Source organism: Cotesia typhae, unplaced genomic scaffold (genome assembly GCF_013202065.1).
Source record: "Cotesia typhae breed Kobodo isofemale line unplaced genomic scaffold, CoteBio_Ctyphae contig_59, whole genome shotgun sequence".
NCBI lineage: Eukaryota > Metazoa > Arthropoda > Insecta > Hymenoptera > Braconidae > Cotesia > Cotesia typhae.
The window spans coordinates 1,110,432-1,125,589 of NW_027423761.1; the positions used below are offsets into that span (position 1 = coordinate 1,110,432).

Genomic DNA, 15,158 nt, shown 5'->3' on the forward strand with positions numbered 1-15,158 from the left:
GTAGATCTGAAACAAAAAAATAAAAAAGATTATTGATTTATATAAATGCTGCTATCGTTCTAACTAAGAAAAAATGAAAAAAAAAATTGTTTTTGCTGAATTACCGCTGTTTGAAAAAATGATACATTTTTTTCAATTTTTTTGGACTTTTCTAAAAATAGTAAAAATTTAATAATTATTATAGTAACTTAAAACCAATAAGTCGATTCAATGAGCCGATTATTGATATACCATTGACTCTATTACAAATTCAGGAGAAAACCTTTCCGATGATACTAAATTCAATTTAAAAAACTCATTTCATTTTATAAGTTCACTGAAAAAAGAATTATTGTTCAAATTGTGAACTGTGAAAAGTATTATTTTAATCTATAATTTCTCAAATATTTATATGAAATTTATACAAGCTAATGGTACAAAGCACGCCTTTCTTTATTCCTTGTTCCATACTTCATTGTGTCCTTCGTTAGAAATGAAAGAAAAAAAAGAGGAACGTTCTAGCTCAAAGCAACAGCTACCTCAGCAGATGAAATTCTTGTCACCTTCATTAATTTAGCATGAGCTTTACTAAAATTCCCTATTGATCTCAGAGGCAAAAATACTAGTGAATAATAGATAAAGAGTACTGCAAGTAGTCACAACAGCAAGTAGTGTCGCATCGTTGTTACAGCGCGAGTAGTAATATTACGAGATATATTCACTGAACACTAGACTTACTTACTAGCGATTCGTGAATATGAAATTCAAAATGCTCGGAGAGGCACTCTCAATATAAATTCAATTTTAGACTCATCTCGAACTGATATCGCTTTGTGATCAGAAGTGAAATCGTACTTATAAACAAGATATTTTCCAACTTGTTGCTATGATAATAGTTTTTGAAAAAAAGAAAATTATTGATTTCATCTCAATTTTAAAAAATTGAGTTTTTAAAAATTAGGAAAACGGTTGACCCTGAAGACCATCCCTGCAACTTTCCGCTCAAAATTGCGCTTATTATGTTTTTGACATCTTCGAGCTCAAAAATAAAATTTTGATGTAGTTTTGAGCTCTCCGAGCTCAAAAGTCTCATGGAAGGTTAATAAAACACTATTTTTTGAATTTTCAAACCGCAATAACTTTTGAATAAATGAACCGATTTTCACGCGGTTGGCGGCATTCGACGCAGTTTTTCAAATTCTATGATACATTTTCAAACACAAATTGATAAGACCGGAAGTTTCGGTGCAATTCGAAAAAAAACGCTTTTATTCGATTTCTTTCGTCAACGATAGCTCACGAACGAATCAACCGATTTTGACCGGCTTGGTGACGATCGACGTGGTTTTTTGATGTTAAAAGCTGATTAGTTTTTGGAATTGATCGATCAAGCCGTTTAAAAGTTATTCAAAAAAAACTTGATTTGAAAAAATTTTTTTTCGTAGTTTTTTAAGTTTCCTCAAAATCTACCGATCGGATTCGGTCTAAATTGTATTCAAAATCTAAGTTTGGTCGAGCCCTTTCAAATGACACCAACCGCAATCAAATCGGCCAAGCCGTTCAAAAGTTATGAGAGTTTTACATACATACATACAGACATACAGACAAAATCGCGGGAATAGTCCGGGAAGCTTCCTAGGACCTCAAAACGTCAAGATCTGATGAAAACTCGATTTTTGGAAAACGGGGTAAAAACAATAACTTCCCGATTTCTGAAAATTTTCAATTTTCTTAGCGGGTAGTTTAAAATTCCAAAAATCTATCGATTGCATTGGTCATAATGTCGAAATTCACTCAGAATTTAACGGGAAACCGAGTGAATTTTACAGTTTAATGTTTTCCGTGTAATTTCTGAAAAACATAAATTGAATCTGATGGAATTACCTTCTATTTGATCTATAAAACATTTATTTGCAATATTCATTCCTCAAGTTGTCGAGCAAAAAATGAAAAAAACATATTTTTGAGAAATCTACCTTTCATCTCGGTTAAGGTCAAAAGGTGCACGTTTTTTTGTGCACGTTTTAAGGTTCTAGGAAGCAGTTCTGACGATTTCTACCTTAATATTTGTGTGCGTGCGCGCAAGTGTGTATTTCTGTATGTGTGAACCTCATTTAACTTTTAAACGGATTGATCGATTGAAACGCGGTTTGCGGCATTGCAAAGAATTTTATTGCCCTTCTATTCTATGTAAACTTGAACTAATTTGATAGAACAGTTATAAAAATTTTTTAATAAACATTTTCTTGAAATTTTTTTTAAAAAATACTGATTACTAAAATATATTAATACAATATTTACTATCTTTAAAAAATAATTGTTTTTATTATAATAAATGCATTTAAAACAAGAAAATATATATTCTAAATATTTATCATAAATTTATTTTCTTGTATTATGAAAATAATTTTAATACTAGGTTTTATTCTCCGAGCGTACTCTTTGTTTTTTAATATTCTTTTTTAGATTATCATTTAATATTTGTTTTTTATTTTTTTATTTTTTCATTTTGTTTATTCTCTTGTTTCCTTAGTCTGTAAACGCTGCAGCATAAGGTTGTATACGCGTCAACGCTTGAAAATATCCACCCCGGTATAAATAACACAATAAAGACATGCCAACTCCTTTCAGCTTGTTTCTTTTATTAATTATTATAACAAAACGGTTGAATGTTGTTTCTGCAATTCAATCTACACTTTCAATTATATTCTTGTTTTTAAAATTAATCATGATTTTAATTGCTTTAAAAAATTGTGTCGTATAAATTTTAATTTACAGTGAACTTTTTCAATGAATGATAAAGTTGGATACTTAGATGAATGTGAGCTCAAAGACAGTAGAAAAAAATCTAAAATTAAAAAAAAATATTTCTCTATCTTGTTATCAATCTCATTTGTCAACACTTACTTTATGCAGGAGCGAATCCTTTGTGTGTTTCTAAATAAAACCACAGTAATCATAAATCGGGTGCGAAGAAGTAAAAGGTCACATGAATTTTTTTTCTATCAATAGACTGGTAGACGGGAAGAAAATTGAAGGAATTTTTACTATTTTACTATCGTAATTTTTATTTCATTTCAATAGTAACGGTGGACTATACTTCTCATTTAGTAATTTTTACGAACTACTATTGGAAATTTTATCCAACAAACAAGACCAGCGAGAGACTCAAAAACTCCAATACTATAGAGCTAATTATACAATATGTGTTTATGAACTTTACAATTCAACTATTGTAAAAATTGATAGTCGGTTTTTTTAAAAGAATTTTTAGGGAGAGAGAGAGAGATATGAGGTTGGACTAATTGCTACTTTTACAGTAACCGAAAAAAGAAATCGAAATTTTTCGTCCTATCCGGGAATCGAACCCAGAACTCTTTGGTTGGCAGCCCGGGGACTCTCCCTCTACGCTATCCGAAGTAAACTACTACCAAAGTCCTTCAACATTTAGATAAACTCGGAGTCTAGCGCTGTGCACGGCCATCACTCACACTAATTGAAAAACATTCCAATGCGACTATTGTAAAATTTGTTATACTTCTATTGGAAAGATACAGTGGCAGCACTAGACAATTTTAATCTCTCACTTTTTACAATAGTAATATCGCACTTTTTCTAATCGTAAGTTGTAAAATTTCATGAATAAACAGTAAATTTTCTTCTAAAATATTTGACAATTAATACTAATGAAAGTATAGTCCAGCTTTACAATAGTTGTATCGCAAATTTTCCTAGAAATTTTTTTCCGTGTACAACAATTTTTTTCTCTAATTTTTCGTAATATTGTTAGCCTGTATTTCCCTGCAGGCATTAACAATTTAGCCTCAATTAATATCTAAATTTGTCATTAAAGATAAACTTGACTAAAAAAATTATTCGGACGGCCCAGACCAGGACTCGAACCTGAATCTTTTGGATATGCGCCAAAGGCTCTACTTGTTAAGCTATCATCTAAAAAATATTTGACAATCAATACTAATGAAAGTATAGTCCAGCTTTACAATAGTTGTATCGTAAATTTTCTCCGAAATTTTTTTCCGTGTTCAAGACGTGTTAGTGAACTTTACAATTTTACTACCGTGAAAAGGGACAATTGGTTTTTTTTAAGGAAATTAAAAAATTGAATAGAAAAATAATAATATCTTTCATTCTCTTATTATCTACAATAGTAATATCGCATATTTTCTAATAGAATTTTATCCAATAATCTTTTAAAAAAAATTACGATAGTAAATTATAAAAAATTCTTTTTATAGTAACTTTCTCTCTAAATAAAGTTTTCTAGATTTAGAAAAAAAAACAATTTTGCATGGCTGGCTTTTACAATAAGGATGTCATAAGAAAAGATCTAGAAGCTAATTCCATAGAATAGGCGTTAGATTAAACTGATAGCAGCGGCAAAAAGGTACAGACGTGTAATCAGACTTGGTATTATGTTATCTTTTGACCTCAAGGAAGCAAAGCTATGAAAGATTGATCATTGATAAAGCTTGTACTGGTCCCTTTGATACTATAGCTATCAATAACTGGACGGTGCTTGAAACCAACACAAGCAACACAAGCAACTAATTAGGACTCTATAATTATACAGCCGTCTCTGCTCTACGAAGTCAGTCGATGCAATTCCGAAGTTAATTAAAAAATCCCGGTTTCGATACAACACTTGTTTCGGGAAGTGTACACGTAAAATAATTTTTTCTAAAACATGACATAAATTATTCAGTGTGTTTTATCGATATATATCTACTCATATTATCGTGTAAGCGCAATATGGTTGTGATAGAGGCATTTTAAGACTACAAAATTGCTTGACTTTGACGTGTTTAGAGTAAAACGTTACCTCAACCACTTTGCAATATGATGTGTGGAAACGAAAATTTTTTTTTGTCTTTTAATAATTCGATAACTTCCAAGTCAGTGATCAGAACAAATTTCGCTCAAATAACATCGTGATAAACTTTAAAAAGAATGTTCTCCATAATTTTTTTATCTAACTGGCAAGTTTTTTAATGATACAGTAGAATTGATTAAAATAAGATATGTTGTAGGTATTCGTGGTTTCCTCATAATCAAGGTAATGGCAAAACAAAGCGTGCAACTGTACGTGCCTTGTGACATCACCCGTGAGACGTAGTACGATGTGACAGGCATACATTATCAGTCATGTTTACTATTGTCCATTTACTAAAATCGTACCTACGTGGTACTCTAATACTTGGATGGGTGAGTCCAGATAATTATCTGTTAATTGCTGCGACAAGAGTGTTAAATTAAATATATACTCATTAAATTTTAGTTCAAGTATTCTCATTCAATCGTTATCAAGTCTACGCGGAAAAAAATTTCGGGGAAAATTTACGATACAACTATTGTAAAGCTGGACTATACTTTCATTGGTATTAATTGTCAAATATTTTATAGATGATAGCTTTACTTTACTCTCGGATAGCTTAACAAGTAAAGCCTTTGGTGCATACCCAAAAGATCCAGGTTCGAGTCCTGGTCTGGGCCGTTCGAATTATTTTTTTAGTCAAGTTTATCTTTAATGACAAATTTAGATATTAATTGAGGCTAAATTGTTAATACCTGCAGGGAAATACAGGCTAACAATATTACGAAAAATTAGAGAAAAAAATTGTTGTACACGGAAAAAAATTTCTAGGAAAATTTACGACACAACTATTGTAAAGCTGGTCTATACTTTCATTAGTATTAATTGTCAAATATTTTAGAAGAAAATTTACTATTTATTCATGAAATTTTCCAACTTACGATTAGAAAAAGTGCGATATTACTATTGTAAAAAGTGAGAGATTAAAATTGTCCAGTGCTGCCTCTGTATCTTTCCAATAGTAGTATAACAAATTTTACAATAGTCGCATTGGAATGTTTTTCAATTAGTGTGAGTGATGGCCGTGCACAGCGCTAGACTCCGAGTTTATCTAAATGTTGAAGGACTTTGGTAGTAGTTTACTTCGGATAGCGTAGAGGGAGAATCCCCGGGCTGCCAACCAAAGAGTTCTGGGTTCGATTCCCGGATAGGACGAAAAATTTCGATTTCTTTTTTCGGTTACTGTAAAAGTAGCAATTAGTCCAACCTCCTATCTCTCACACTTCCTAAAACTTCTTTTAAAAAAACCGACTATCAATTTTTACAATAGTTGAATTGTAAAGTTCACAAACAAATATTGTATAATTAGCTGTATAGTATTGGACTTTTTGAGTCTCTCGCTGGTCTTGTTTGTTGAATAAAATTTCCAATAGTAGATCGTAAAAATTACTAAATGAAAAGTACATTCCACCGTTACTATTTTATGAAATAAAAATTACGACAGTAAAATCGTAAAAATCTTTTAATTTTTTTTCCCGCGTATGGCTTTTAATTATGAGCACTCAACGTCCAATTGAATTATTTGATTATAAAATAAATTTTTTCATCCAAAAAAAAAATTGTTGAATGAATTTTTTAGTTAATTATTAACTTATGAATGATTTGATTGGTGAAATCTCGTTAGTGTCATAAATGAAGACTCAAAGAGTAACAACAAAAGATGTTAACCGAAAGATATTTGGATAGTATTACTACGTCACATCAATTAATCACGCCAAGCCCATGTACTGTAGCAACACATCATCTGGACAAGCACTTGTGTCATCGCGTGTACATGCGTGCACAAATATGGATGCGTGTGTGTATATGTAGATGACTGCACATTGCAGACTTGACTACACCTATATAGTCTCTGATGTCTAGTCCCTATCCCTGGTCCCCAGTCTAACGCAATTGTAGCGTTATTAAACGTGCGTTGTTGCGTTATAAAATGTATTGTCGGGTGCTGAGCACATGCGGTAAATCATTGGCACAGCGCACACGCCATAAATGACCGACGAGATCTGGCATGCATGTGCAGATAGACAACCACCAGCACCACCACTATCTCATGTATTTTAGATATAATTACTAACGTATACGTCATAAACACACGCCTTGCTGAAGAGCCATTGATTATTATAATAACATGAAAAGTTTCTGTTACTAATATTTTATTTTTAGTTTTATTTCATCTTCAAGTGGCGAATTTTCGCTGAAATTAAAGCTATATATAACAGATGATTTTTTTGGATTTCTTTTCATGTAAATGATAAATTGAAGCATACATTTTTTAACTGTAGAAAACGAAATATAGTTTTTTTTTTTTTTTTTTTATTTACAACCGCAATGTTACAAGTACTTGTCTTGAATAAAACCCACAGATTCACAATTGAAATACACAGCGGTGCGCTGAATGAAGTACATCGAATATTTATATAACTACACTGGTAAACTTAAAATTTTTCACTTTTTATTGATAAAAAAGTTTTTAAATTTAAAGTATCTAGCTGGAATTAGAGATTATTTTATTAGGAAAATATTATAATATTAAGAAAACGGTTGTTCCTGAAGACCATCCCTGTAACTTCCCGCTCGAAATTGCGCTTATTATGTTTTTGAGCTCTCCGAGCTCAAAAGTCTGATAGAAGTTTAATAAAACACAATTTTTTGAATTTTCAAACCGCAATAACTTTTGAATGAATGAACCGATTTTCCCGCGGTTAGCGGCGTTCGACGCAGTTTTTCAAATTCTACGATACATTTTTAAACACAAATTGATAAGACCGGAAGTTTCGGTGTAATTCGAAAAAAACGCTTTTATTCGATTTCTTTCGTCAACGATAACTCACAAACGAATCAACCGATTTTGACCGGCTTGGTGGCGATCGACGTGGTTTTTTGATGTTAATTAGTTGATTAATTTTTGGAATTGATCGATTAAGCCGTTTAAAAGTTATTCAAAAAAAATTTGATTCGAAAAAATTTTTTTTCGTAGTTTTTTTTAAGATTCCTCAAAATCTACCGGTCGGAATCCGTCCAAATTGTATTGAAAATCTAAGTTTGGTCAAGCTCTTTCAAATGACACCAACTGCGATCAAATCGGCCAAGCCGTTCAAAAGTTATGAGAGGTTTACATACATACACACATACATACATACATATATACAAACAGTCATACAGACAAAATCGCGGGAATAGTCAGGGAAGCTTCCTAGGACCTCAAAACGTCAAGATCTGATGAAAACGCGATCAAATCAAAATTTAGTAAAATGGCGGCTTCAGGATATTTTTTTTTAGATTTTCGGGAAAATAATGAACAATTAAATTGGTCATTTAACGACAAAGAATTGAAATTTTTTAATAAAGTATATCACACTCACAAAACTTATTAGGTAATTAGATAAATTTTTGTCATTTGGTAAAAGTAACACTTAAGAAAATTAGATTAAATTTAATTAGCTTAAATTGATTATGAAATTCAATTAACCTAAGAAAATAAATTATAAGAGCGATTAATAATTGATTTAAGTCGATCGTCTTATATTGGTGAGGTCACTCTGAAGCACAAATTTAACTATGTTACAATCTGAACTTTACAAGGCATAGAATTAACATCGTTATGGATCATACAATTATTTTCTTGATGTGTCCAATTTTAATTATTCAACTCGTCCGCTTCGCTGAACTCTTTATATAATTTTATTTTTAAATTTAATTAGAGTATTGTCTTGACTTGCTGAGATTCAAAATTCCATCGGATATAAAATAAAAAATTTTAGATATCAAAAACTGCAATTAAATAGTGGTAATGCTAAAATTAACTCTTACAACTGATAATTAATTATACAATATTTATAATTACTCGTACACTTCTGTCCTACAAAAAGAAATCTAAATTTTTTGTTTCAATTTTAATTGACAAGATATTAATAATTAAATCAGGTCATTGATTTTTTCAATCTGCGATACAATATGGAGTTGCTTTGTGTTGATATAGAAACTGGAACGAAGAGTTGAGCTCTCAAGCCAACGAGATCAGTCAAGGATCAATGCTATCCATGAAATTTATTTATATACATAGGTAGTATACGAGGTTGATGCATGTGGCACAGGAAAATGGAAGTGTGTGTAAATATATATTGGGTCTTCTTGTGAAGGTTGGGTTTTGCATTCGAGGCTTATAACGACGCGTCGTCTAGTCAAGATGCTTGATATCAAGCGAACCAAGAGAATGAAAGACGGTTGCTTCTTTGCGGGCGAACCAGGATATCCTGTTGCCTTTGGCGTTTACGACTTTATGACAATCTCATATATATATATATATATATATATATATATATATATATATATATATATATATATATATATATATATATATATATATATATATATCAAGACATCGATAAAAATTCAGTGTCATAATCTTTACCAACTGTTAAAATGAAAATCCAACACAAAGTCGTCTTTATGTATGATTGGATTACACTCTGACGTAAAATCAATACTTTCAAGTATAGAAGTGATTTTATGTATTTATTAATGATAACGGAAGTCAAATTATATGGATAGAAACGATTAGTCTCAGCGTTTGGTTTTATCTTGTAATTTTGAGAAGAAAATTTAAATTTATGGGAATTAATCCAGTAAATTATATTTTGAAATCATAAAAAGTTTTAATTGCACATCTCATAGCGAAAAGCTATGGAAAAAATTAGGAAAATGGTTGACCCTCCCAGGTGGAAAAATATTATAATGTTAATATTATTTTTCCAAAATTTCCTATAAAAAATTTAAAAAATACCAAAAACTCTGCTTTAAGATAATTAAGTTTGAGTTGGAAACAGTCATAGCGAAAGAGGTCAATTGATAACTTTAAAATAAAATTTTCTGAAGGATCAGGAATTCAGCACTAAGACGTTTTTTCCATAAGCTTTACTTAAACGATTAAATCAAAGGAGATTTATTCGAATTTCACAAAAAAATTGTACAACGATTCGGGAACACTGCGCCAAAATATTTTTACTTGATCTTGAAACGCTGAAATTTGAGCTAAATTAATTTATTAATTAATAATTATTATATCGTCTTGAATTTTTATAATAACTGTTTATTGAAAAACAAGAAAAAGAACTCAAACCTAATTATCTTAACACAGAGTTTTTGGTATTTTTGGCATTTTTGATGGAAAGTTTCGGAAAAATAAATATTTTTGACACGCATTATAATGACATTATAATATTTTTCCACCTGGGCTGAAAGACATTCCTGCAACTTCCCTCTAATTCCATACTTAGGCGCTTTAAATTGCACTTATGATGTTTTTGAGCTCTTCGAGCTCAAAAGTCTGATAAAAGTTTCATAAATGCAGTTTTTAAGACTCGACTAGAAATTTCGATGTCGAAATTGAATTTAAAGTTGTTAAAAAATTATTATCCGACAATTTTAAGACTTATTTTAAGCCTCGTCTTGTAATAGTAGTTACGGACACTGTCTCGGATAGCTTAACTGGTAGAGCCTTTGGCGCGTAACCAAACGATTGCGGGTTCGCGTCCCGGTCTGGGCTGTCCGAATTATTTTTTCAAAAATTTTGTAATTACAAACTCGCAAAATCTGCTGAAACATGTGTAATTAAAATTAATTGTTATAACAAATTCAAAAACCGAATTTTAAAAATTTGCTCTGGGAATTTTTTTTTTTTGTCTCTAACGAGTCTTAAAACAGTCTTGATTTGTGTCACGTTGAAAATCTTAAACAAACGATAATTTTAAGACAATTTTTTTACCGGGGATTATGAGGCGTGCACTTTTGGATTTTCTAAATTTTTGTTATTTAGAAAATCGTATCGAGGAGCCAAAAAAATACCAAGAATTTAATTTTTGCTGTTGAAGTAAATCTCTCTCAAAACTCTTCAAATTTTGCAAAAATTACAAATTTTTGTTATGTTTAGTCATGCAAGAGATATATCAAGATGTCTTTGTCATGCTCAAAAATACAGCGTTTGCATTTTTCGAGGAAGGTCATTCAAATAATATTTCAGCATATCATGAATAAACTGTCTACTATAGAATTACACGACATTAAAAATAAATCGAATTAATAATAAACATTAAACTTTTTCCAGGAGTTACACGCTTATTCAAAACAAATTCATTCACAGCTAGTAGTGAAATGTCTATTCATTAAAATTTTTCTTCAGTTACTAGTGTAAAATATGTCTGAATAAATTTAAAATTGAGTACAGTTGAAGTTAAGCAGAGATGAATCTGAATTAAAATGTAAATGAGTAAAATTGAAGCTGAATACATCTAAAATTTTGTTAAGATGTAACTGAATGAAGTTCAAGCTGAGTACAATCAAAGTTGAGTCGAGATGAATTTGAATTAAAACGTAACTGAGTAAAGTTAAACTTGACTAAAGTTTAAATTGAGTACGGATGTAAATAAGTAGAGTTGAACTATAATGTAAATGTAACTTAATAAAAATATTGCTGAATAAAGATGCCGTGACTGGCGGGGAGTAGAAGTATTTTAGATAGACCTGTAATATTGCGCGTAAAAAAGTGGCGTGAAAATCGCATCAGATGATACAGAAACTGTTGCACTGTGGTGTCAATCGAGTTACCCGGGTCAAAAAATTTAATCTGTTTTATGATAAATGAAAATTTTTTATATTTTTCATTCAATTTTATTTTATTATGTGTATCTAATTTATATAAGAATTTAATCTGTTTTAGCCCATACTATTCCCAATTCAGACCAATTTCAGAAAATTTTTAATGTTACAATAAAACTGTTTTCTATTGTTTCAAGACCAAAATCAGAATTTTTTTGTCACAATCATTTAGCTGGTTTTGATCGCATCAAGGTCAAAAACAGACCAAAACGTTCCATAATTTTTAGTCGGTTTTTGATCGCCTTTTACGAATTCGATAATAATAATAATAATTAAAATAATCGTAATAATAGTAATATATTTATTTATTTATTTATTATCGTTTTATTCGTGTCCTCAAAGATCCTCTACAGGGCACGGCTTTTCATTCTCTGAAACTTAAATAGTGACTATTCACTATTTGGTGGTGCAATCTATACCAAACGGTATACTTCGCACTACCAAATAGTGAATACCGCTCATTAAATGATGCATGAAATTACAAAGTTTAATATTAATCTTGTCATCTTGTCAACATTTTAATCTTGTCGATGTATTGACATTGTCTTTAATATCGATGATTAGAAAACTATAGATTTAGATCGAATGAAACGATGAGAATTATTTTACGTATGTTAATACAAATTTATTAGTTATCACTGCAACTAATATTCGCAGATACAAAACTTTTATAACCCATGAAATGTTAAGCTATGACAAATAAATATGACAGATGTAAGATTATGATCAACGATCAGTTCATAAAACAAGAGAGCGCATCAATATATTATAATTTAATTTATTTTTTCAAATAAATGCGACTTGTAATAATTTTTAATAAGATACTTAAGACTCAACAAAATTATAAGTCGCCATCGTAGTCGACTTTTGGTCTTTGAACATTTAGAATTAAAATTGTAGATCAAAAACAGTATTAGATTTCATATTGAATTTGAAAACAATACATAAAGTCCAAGTACAAATTAACTAGACTAAAAACCGATCAAACTTTTTAGTCTCATTGGATTAGAAACAGCATAAAATATTTATAGCTGCTCAATTATTTTACTTAAAGGTTGTTTAGACTTAAAACAGATAAATAATTTGAATAGTAGATCAAATACAGATGAAAATGTTTTTAAAAGTTCAAATACAGATCAATAAGTTCAAATGCAGATCATTTTGCTCAAAATCAGTTTAAATTTTTCGACCCGGGTATACTTTCATAGCCAAAATGTTAATAATGAAAGAGTATCATTTAAAATATTACTGGATAAAATTTATGTGGGAAAAAAGTATGCAATAATATTTTGTCGCAAAACAAAAAATAAAATAGTATGCCGCTGAAGAAATGAATAAGAATTCATAAAATATGATAAAGTAATGTTTATAAATTTTTAATATTTACCTAGTATAATCGCCCAGATTACCGTATGATAAATTGTTTTTCACATCTTAAATTTTAATATCTTTCTTTAAAATCGATAAATTCAAAATGTTTTTATCTATATGAATATGATATCAGGTAAAAGGATATTTTATCCAGTTGAAGTATTGGTAATATTAAAGTCTTTGAAGTTTATGTTCAAATTTTAATTTAAATTTATATTTTTAATATAAATACACAAAAAATACACATATATAATATCAAGGAAATATATTTGAATAGCAGATAACTGGAAGTTCTTATCGACATGATATCTGAAGTGGTTACAGGCTTATAGCAATATCGGGATGCGTCACCAATGATACGAATGCGTGTGTATGAATAGAACCACAATTATCGTTCTGTCAAAATTGCTTTACCTATCTATATGTACATTTTCATATTACTGTGTATGTACATCCACCAAAATATAACCAGTACTGGAATAATTTATAGCTAATGTTCCGAATGATAAGAAAGAACGAGATAAGGGTAAATATTAACATATTCTCTCATTTTTTGCATACCTTAAGCGCGAAGCCAGGAAGAAAAATTATTGTGGAACTGATTAAAAGTGTCTAGTATGTGGATCTGAGTTTAAAGTTTTTTCCAATTTTAATTTTAAGCCAATTAAAAAAAAAAAAAATTTTTTTTATTTTTTTTTTCAAAAATTTTCGTTTTTTTTTTTTTTCAAAAATTTTCCAAGTCACCAATACAGAATGAAGAGAAAAATGAAAAAAAAAAATTTTTTTTCCATTTTTAATAAAAATAATTTTTTTTTTTCGAGCGAAACTTTTGCTCTTTTAATTTTTTTTTAAATTTAATCAAGCGGGAAAAAAAATGGTTGGCTGGATTAAATTGAAACTTCGTAGGGTTTTTGTAGATATATTGAATAGTAAAACGCACACTTAACATTAGTCGTTTCCGCAATATTTTTGATTTGGCGCTTGATTTTCCAAAAAACCACAAAAAGCCAATTTTTGGTTGGTTTTTCAAATTCATGTAATGATTGAAAAAAAATTTTTTTTTTCAAAAATCAATAGCCAACCCTTGTAGAGAATTTATTGAAGTTTTCAAAACCAACCTTAAAATTTCTGTGCGGTCATTGGTTGCTGAGATATTGGTAATCACAGACAAAATGATCTTTTTCCATTCAAACACCGATATCTCAGTGAGAAATGCTCGTATTGAAATTTTTAAAAAATTAAATTAAAGCTGAATAACTAAGCTATCTAGTCCATATGAAGGTTAAGTCAAAAAAAAATTTTCTACGTCCGTAGATTAAAAAAAAAAAAAAACCAAAAAAATTTCGGAAATTTTTTTTCGGTGGTTTTCTTAAGATTACTCGAAAATAATTTCAAACAATTTGAAAAAACATTATTTGTGATCTGATTTCGGTAAAAATATCTTTTCAATACTATTATTAGTATGAATTTAGGTAGAGAATAATTTTGTTGATTTACTTGAACAAAAAAAAGCGATTATCAGGAATTAAACCAGAGTTCATTTAATCTTTGCAATTCAAAGCGAGGAAGAATAGTCTTAACACCTCACTAGCCCTGAAGAGGATTGATTCGCGTAAAGTAGCAGAGTACACATCACATCGACTATTAGAAGTTAGAGAGCCAGTGTTTATTCAAGCAGACAGCTGAAGTACGCGAGATGAACGAGAGATTGAAACTTTGGAACTGAGCTGTTTTCAATCAAAGTCTTCATTTTATTCTTTTGTGAGTTGAATTCGATTTGAATGTTGTTGTATCAACTGCCTGGTGTATATTGAAGGTTCTTGTAATTTATCTTCTTGTTATCTTGGTAATATTCCGAGCGAAAAAAAATCGGAAAAGCGGTTGACCTTCCCTAGAACTTTCCGCTCTTTGCAATTAATCTTTTGTTGGTCACGTCTTTTTTACTTTCTTGACCGCAATTCTTAAGATAAGTCGTTAGGCGGCAATTTGGCTATATAGCGATCAACAGAAGGTTAATTAAGCTCTTTGAGCTCATAAATAGTTTGAGCTGAAATTTGTTGAAAATTACTGATTTTCAAAGCAGAAATTTAAGTATTTACTTTTTTATCAAGAGACAAAAGCAATTTAAATTTTAACACCGAAATTCGAACATTTTCTTTGAAGCACACTGTAACTCACGCAAAGTTTAATTTACACAAGAACATGTGAAACTGGTGGTCATTTATCGTGCAACCGGTGGTCTAATTAACACTACAGACTGTTA

At 30.0% G+C, this 15,158-nt stretch overlaps 1 protein-coding gene across 1 annotated transcript in view; it reads left to right on the forward strand.

The window, feature by feature from the left end:
- Positions 1–15,158, forward strand: part of Kek5 (leucine-rich repeat, immunoglobulin-like domain-containing kekkon 5 protein) — a 101,231-nt gene that overhangs the window by 50,028 nt on the left and 36,045 nt on the right. The gene's annotated exons all lie outside the window — the stretch shown is intronic.